Below are 6,406 nucleotides of genomic sequence, written 5' to 3'. Positions count from 1 at the left end.
TGATGCAAATTTCTCGCTTTTGCTAGAAATGGTTTTCCTAGGAGGGGCTGGTTTTTCATTTCCAAGGAATTCACTCACCACGACACAGCACTAGCACCAAAATTCATTGCTTGTCCACCTCGATTTCTCTAAGGTTGTCCTCTCCCATTTTAGTCGGCTTCATCCCTTTCTTCTTCGTTGCCATCCACCACCGAAGTCGAGCCCCAACTTGGGCTTCCTCGCCATCTTTGACTTTAGAGTGGCGTCTTTGTTCGGCTAATTCTATCCCGCAAGTGGACGGATCGTGACAAGTAATATAGTAATGAATAGAGTGTCGTACCCATGAGGACTAACTTTTGACGTTTACTCTAATTGATTTAACCTTAACCTAACACACACATTAACAAAGACTTCAACAACAATGAAAATTAATTTAGAAATAAAATATGCAAACAAAATAATTCCTTTGATTTAAAACTCACAAGACTAAGGCACTAGGGTTTGTGAATCCACTGTCGGCCTTGTATGATTCAATTATTCGTTACTCGGGTCTTGCTATTCCTTATCTTAGGTTGAAAATCGATGATCCAATCACAACCAAAAGCCTCTCTCGATGGTCATTTAGTTCTATGAATATATATGAGATTAACTATCTCTAGACAACCTTCGAACATATAAACATGCATTCAATCACAGAGATCATCACAAAATGATTTCATAGGGCATAATGGTATCTCTACCTATTATAGGACCCTACGTTGTTTGCTACCATGTCTAATCTATATTGAATCTCTTGAAAGCAATACAAATCACAAATGTGTTCTAATGGTGATCAAGCATCAAAACAACATTATGAACATAACAAACAATCAACCCGAATGGATAAGAAAATAGCAAACCGAATAACTTTAAATCAAACCATTAGAAGTCGAGGTTTCATCATTTACCCTAGTTATAAAAACTTAGCTATGCATGCTCTCAATCAAAAGAAAAAGAAAAGAGTTGGAATCCATAGCAAAGAATTGAGAAAGAAAAGAAAAGAAAAGAAAAATACAACCCAAGAGTAGTCTTCAATCTTCCGTCCGCTTCTCCTCCGTGCCCCAAAAAACTCAAACTCCCAAATCCCTTAAGAATAAGTCTTTATATAGTCCTCTTTAGGTTATCAAAGTCATACACCTTGAAGGAGTCTATCCCTCTTTTATTTGGATTAAAACGGGATTAAAATGGCATTTTCACGAAGCTTTCAAACCTACTGCGGTCCTACCGGGGTATGCTTGTTGCTGCAGACCCGTGAGCTCCATAAACTAATTCCTAAAGCGGTCTTACAGCGGTATGCATTCTGTTGTAGACCCGTTATCTCCAGAAACTAATTCCTAAAGCGGTCCTACAGCGGTATGCATTTCACTGTAGACCCGTGAGCTCCAGAAACTAAATCTTACAGTGGTCCTATAGCGGTATGCATTCTGCTGTAAGACCGCTAGCCTTCTTCTTTGGCCTCTTGCTTTATCATCTTCCACTTTTTGGCTCTTGAAAATCTTTTGCTTTCTTTTGCATTGATACCCGACCTTGCCTCCAAGCTTTATTTCACTCCCATCATGCACCAAAATCACTCGTTTTGCTCCAAGTGTATTCAACACATGCTCCACATCTACATAACCATATATGGAACAAAATCAAATAGAAATCATGCTCATTGAATGTATAAATGCTAAGTTTATAGACTAAAATAAGTGTATAAAAGACACTTATCAAATACCCCCAAACTTAGACTATTGATCGTCCCGAGCAAGATTATCGACTCAAATATATCACCCCTCAAGTTGAGAATAGTTAATATTTCAAAATCACTTACAAGTTGGATAGCCTTCAAGGTAGCCTCAGATTTTGGTATCATTCATAATTCACACAGAGTTTTCTAGTAATGCTACACAATTGTTTTGGACTTATTCCATGTTTTGACGTGTGTGTGTGCAAATCCTGTCAGGTACAATATCATGCATAAGGTTGTTGGTATCCCGACCCTTTGATGGTCCTGTACACTTTCTCGCTCATAATATGCACTCCACCCCCAAACTTGGACTTTTCATTCAGTCCCTAGGTGCTCTCAATCACTCTTTTCTTTCTTGTTCAAGTTTGGTTGGACTCAACCAAAAATGGCGTTGTCTTGGTTTGTGAGGACTCTCTTTTATTTTGAATGCTTCGGCATGCTAACATCCACTAGATAGTCAAACCCACCAATTTTCTCAATCCCTACGAGTTACAAATATCGGCACCATTATTGAGATTTTTTTTTTTTTTTTTTTGCTGAACGAGTGCATTTTTTGCTCCATCTCGTTTTTTTTTTTTTTTTTTGATATCTTATGTGCAAGCCTTCACTCCATTAAGCTTTCTGAATGACCCTTGTAATGAGCTTTCAGCCGATGACTCCCAAGCCAGATGACCACGGGGCACCAGGTTTTAAGATACCCCTACGGGCATAATCACTCAAGTCATTCAGGTTACGAAGAAAGGTATAAGATATATGCAGGCTCAAATTTAATTTGGTGCATGACATAGTGACATAGGGATGAGATCACTAGCCTATGGTCATTGCGTAGCTTCCCTTAGTATGCCTAACACATTCCACACAAAGCACAGAGTCAACACATTCCTCAACATTTGCCATCATGGCTCAATCTTCCCCAAACTTTTCTTTTCATAATGTTTGATGATTGAGTTACTCACAAAGTTGGTTTAAGGGCGAAAGTTTAAATGAGAACCTATGCATTTAACCTCTTGACACTTGTGCTCACATTCATCTATCATGGATAATGAATCACAAAACAAAATGAATAGCATCACTCTCTTTACTCATTTCATCAAAATGGTACCAAATAAGCTTCATCATTGATGGCACATCTACCCAACAAAATAAGACAATTATTTTTTTTTTTTTAACACCATTCAACCAGATCATGTAACATATGTAGCTACCCATAGTGAACCTCCCCCCAAACTTAAACGTTTCATTGTCCCAATGGAACGAAGAGAAAGAAAAGGAAGGGGTGTACTCGATCTATAGTGTCAAGGTTGTGATGGTAGGTAGATCAACACACACTCGTTTTGAGGTATTGGAACTTTCGGCAATGGCTTTGCCCTTGTAAGCAGTTGGTGTAGGATGGTTCTTTGATTGCATTATCACTTCTAAAAATGTACCTACAATGCACAAGTTTGAACATGAGAAGGCAACAATGAATAAGAATGACATGAAGTGGACAGAGTCACATGGATGCCCAAACTCCCCCCAAACTTAAACCTCACAATCCTAAACTTAAGGTGCAATGTGCAGGTGAACATTGGTTGGGGTATTTTATCAAACACCAAGTGCATGCTGTTATGATGACCTCAACATTGTTTTTGTGCAAAAAATCCTAAAGAATGACACTCTAACCTAACACAAAGTAAAGAAAAGAAGAGAAAAAAAAATGCAACATGCCAATAAATGAAAGAGATAGGAAATTTGGTTGCCTCCCAATAAGCGCTTGTTTAAAGTCATTAGCTTGACTAGGCCTCCATCTTCAAGGAGGCTTGAATTCTTTTTCCATCAACATTTTGTGGGTGCTATTTAATGAACTTATTTCTTGAATATTAGCAACTTTCAATCCAATTCCCTTCTTTTGCTCCCTCAACACCCTTACCAACTTTTCCTTTTCATGACTTGGTGGCTTGGCTTTTGAAGAAGAAGAAACATCCAAAGAACACAATTTGTCTCTTTTGGATGGACAATATTTTTGCTTCTCTCCCAAAGAACCCACGACCATAACTTTGTTCTTGGCATCCAAACTTTGCTCCTACTCATCAAAAGAGTTAGCAATGCAATTTTCTTTAAGGTCATTAGGTCTCTCTACTAAATCAACAATGCCATCTCTCATTAAGACTTCTTTTTCATTGCCACTAGAATATTTCATAGCCTTAAATACATTAAACGTAACCGTCTCATCATAAATTCTAAGGCTAAGTGTTCCTTTCTGGACATCAATCAAAGCTCTCGTTGTGGCAAGAAAAGGTCTCCCTAAAATTAAAGGCATATCATAATCTTCTTTGATGTCCAGAACAAAGAAGTCAACAGGAAAAATAAATTTATCCACTTTTACCAAAACGTTCTCCACTACTCCCCTCGGATATTTGATACTTCTATCAGCCAATTGAAGAGAAACAGTGGTTGGGTGTTGGTTCTTTTAATCTAAGCTTCCTGAAAATAGAGTAAGGCATTAGATTTATACTAGCACCCAAATCACATAGAGCTCGTTCAAATAATAAACTACCAATAGTACAAGGAATAGTAAAACTCCCTGGATTTTTAAGTTTCGGTGGTAGTTTGTTTTTCAATATAGCGCTGCTCTCCTCTATTAGCATAACAGTTTCATGCTCCTCCAACTTTCTCTTATTTGATAAAATTTCTTTCATAAATTTTGCATAGCTGGGCATTTGAGCTAAGGCATCAACAAATGAGATGTTTATGTGAAGCTTCTTGAATACCTCGAGGAACTTCTCAAATTGCTTATCCAGTTTGTGTTTGCGCAACCTCTGAGGGAATGGAATTGGAGGAACATATGGCTTAACCGGCGGTGGAATTACCTTCTCTTGTTCAGCTACTACTTCAGGCATTTCAAGTTGATCCGTTGTCTCCTGAACAATACCATTTTCTTTTACCACACCTGGCCTTTTAACATGAATTTCTGGTAGTTGCACCCCACTCCTTGTTGTGATTGCATTTACTTGCTCATTTGGGTTAACTTCTATATTACTTGGCCATGTGCCCGGTTGTCTCTCTGTTAGCATTTTTGCTAGTTGCCCAATCTGATTTTCAATATTCTTAATAGCTGCGTCGGTCAGGTCACTTCATTCTTGAACCTTTGAAACCGCTTCTTCCCATCCTCCTTTTTCCCCTTGTGGTAGCCCTTGTCTTGGTGGATTTTGGATGTTCTGAGTATTACCATAAGAGAAATTAGGATGATTCCTCCAACCCATATTGTATGTTTGTGAGAATGGGTTATTTTGCTGCCTTGAGAAATTTTGTTGACGTTGGAAATTTTGAACATAAGCAACTTGCTCCGTGAATGGTGGATTTATGAGCAACGGACATTCAGGCGATGGATGAGTTACTCCACAAGTTACACATATGGGAAGTGATCCTTGCACCATATTAACATTCGAAGTATACTTTAAGGCTTCCATCTGCTTTGATAGTGCATCAATCTTGCCCAACATCAACGTGTTAACATCCACTTCATGCACTCCAGCTACTCTTTTATGTGAGCTTCTATCTGGCCACATGACTAACTGCTCACTCATTGTCTCAAAAAGGTCGTGAAGCTCCCCGGCTGATTTATTTCGAATAGATCCTCCTGTTGTGGAATCAATTGCAGAGCGACTTTGAGGAGTGAGTCCAGCATAGAAAAAATAATTTTGAGCTGGTAGTGGGAAGCTATGACTCGGACACTTTCTCAAAAGCTCCTTGAACCTCTCCCATGCCTCATGAAAGTTTTCAGACTCAGCTTGCTAAAAAATCTCATGCTTAAGTTTGTTAATCTTGGCCGGTGGGAAGTATTTGAGTGTGAACTTCTATACCAAATCTGTCCATGTAGTAATACTACCCGGTGGTAATGAGTCTAACCACTCTCGAGCCCTATCCTTCAAAGTGTGAGGGAAAAGGTGCATCTTGAGTGCCTCTTCATTAATTCCTTGATACTTGAAATTCCCATAATATTCAAGAAACCGAGACAAGTGATAGTGTGGATTTTCCTTGCTCATTCCATAAAAGGGTATGTTGTTGGCAAAGAGATTGATCACGTCCGGCCTCAACTGAAAGTTCTCATGCCCGTAGGGAGGATAGATTATGCTTGACCGGTTCTCAATCATTAGGGGCATCATGAAATCCCCCATCAGAATGTCTCTTTCATTGACTTCAATGGGTTGCGCCATTGGAACGAGTTGGTTTGCGTTGTCACCCATGTTACTTAGTTGCTCTTCCCTCCTTGCTCTTTGTTCACAACGCCTTTGATGGAACGTTCTTTCTATCTCTGGATCGAACTCACAAATATCCAAACGTTCTGAATGGCTCATGCACTATCTCAATCCCTGTACACACACAAATTGAAATAGCTTAACCCAGAAAATAATGAAAATAAAATTTAACAGTTAAAGCTAATATCAATCAAAGCAATAATCAAAAGAGTTAGTCCCTGGCAACGATGCCAAAAACTTGTCCGGCTAATTCTATCCAGTAAGTGGACGGATCGTGACAAGTAATACAGTGATGAATAGAGTGTCGTACCCACAAGGACTAACTTTTGATGTTTACTCTAATTGATTTAACCTTAACCTAACACACGCATTAACAAAGACTTCAACAGCAATGAAAATTAATTTAGAAATAAAATATGCA

The 6,406-nt window shown here is 38.7% G+C and overlaps 1 pseudogene; it reads left to right on the top strand.

The window, feature by feature from the left end:
* Positions 1–5,443: 5,443 nt before the first annotated feature.
* On the top strand, positions 5,444–5,544 carry LOC127805379 (small nucleolar RNA R71; annotated as a pseudogene).
* Positions 5,545–6,406: the final 862 nt, after the last annotated feature.

Source organism: Diospyros lotus, chromosome 6 (assembly GCF_014633365.1).
Source record: "Diospyros lotus cultivar Yz01 chromosome 6, ASM1463336v1, whole genome shotgun sequence".
NCBI classification, from domain to species: Eukaryota; Viridiplantae; Streptophyta; class Magnoliopsida; order Ericales; family Ebenaceae; genus Diospyros; species Diospyros lotus.
This window is presented reverse-complemented; position numbering and strand designations above follow the sequence as displayed.